The sequence below is a fragment of the Capsella rubella genome, unplaced genomic scaffold, assembly GCF_000375325.1.
Source record: "Capsella rubella cultivar Monte Gargano unplaced genomic scaffold, Caprub1_0 scaffold_2, whole genome shotgun sequence".
Lineage (NCBI taxonomy): Eukaryota > Viridiplantae > Streptophyta > Magnoliopsida > Brassicales > Brassicaceae > Capsella > Capsella rubella.
The window spans coordinates 3,265,845-3,266,143 of record NW_006238922.1 but is presented as its reverse complement, the minus strand read 5'-3'; positions in this window follow the sequence as shown (position 1 = coordinate 3,266,143).

Here is a 299-nt window from a genome sequence, read left to right as displayed (position 1 = left end):
TACTTTCCCCCTTATATCACTTTGGTGACATCCCTCCTCTTACTTAAATGATCATTGAATTTTGATGTTTTGCTTATTTTAGATTCTTTCTCATCATTTCTAATTTTTATTTTTTAATTAATTTTCTATTATGATTGTATCTGTTTGACATATATATGAATTATCAAATTGAACATGTATATATAATATGTCATGGACATCGGATCCGACCACTGAGATGTAAATACTATTTGTGGGTTAAAACATCACCAAGGTTAATAAGGTACACCATCCCTATATTTCTCTTTATTTTTGTATGT